General features: G+C 45.1%; 1 non-coding gene across 1 annotated transcript; it reads left to right on the top strand.

Moving 5' to 3' along the window:
* The first annotated feature begins 242 nt into the window (after positions 1–242).
* On the top strand, positions 243–349 carry LOC131608338 (small nucleolar RNA R71). The gene has a single exon (XR_009285604.1). It is a non-coding gene; the product is annotated as a small nucleolar RNA R71 (small nucleolar RNA).
* Positions 350–680: the final 331 nt, after the last annotated feature.

Here is a 680-nt window from a genome sequence, read left to right on the forward strand (position 1 = left end):
CTACTTTAGCGTTAACGCGGTCTATACCACTTACTTCGTACATTCCTCCTTTGGTTTGGGTTTTCTCTATAGCGGCTCGTTCTCCACCCCATTGGTAATGGTTTTGTGCCATGTTCTCTATGAGTTTGTATGCTTCATCGTGGGGTTTGTCCAATAATGCTCCGCCAGCAGCGGCATCTATAGTCATTTTGGTGTTATATAAGAGACCGCCATAGAAAGTATGGATGATCAGCCATGGTTCGAGTCCATGATGAGGGCATATTCTAAGCATGTCCTTGTAACGTTCCCAAGCTTCGAAGAGTGATTCGTTATCTTTCTGGGTAAATCCGTTGATTTGACCTCTAAGCATAGCAGTTTTGCTAGGCGGAAAGTATCTCGCTAAGAATACTCTCTTCAATTCATCCCATGTAGTTATGGAATTGGAAGGCAGGGATTGAAGCCACGCTCTAGCTCTATCTCTCAAGGAGAAAGGAAAGAGACGTAATCGAATAGCTTCGGGACTAACGTTGTTAGCTTTGACAGTGTCGGCGTATTGCACGAACACAGATAAATGGAGGTTAGGGTCGTCTACAGGGCTTCCAGAGAATTGATTCTGTTGAACAGCTTGGACCAGCGAAGGTTTCAGTTCGAAATTGTTTGCCTCAATCGCAGGTGGTGCGATACTTGAATGCGGTTCAGCG

This window comes from Vicia villosa, linkage group LG5, assembly GCF_029867415.1.
Source record: "Vicia villosa cultivar HV-30 ecotype Madison, WI linkage group LG5, Vvil1.0, whole genome shotgun sequence".
Classification (NCBI taxonomy): domain Eukaryota; kingdom Viridiplantae; phylum Streptophyta; class Magnoliopsida; order Fabales; family Fabaceae; genus Vicia; species Vicia villosa.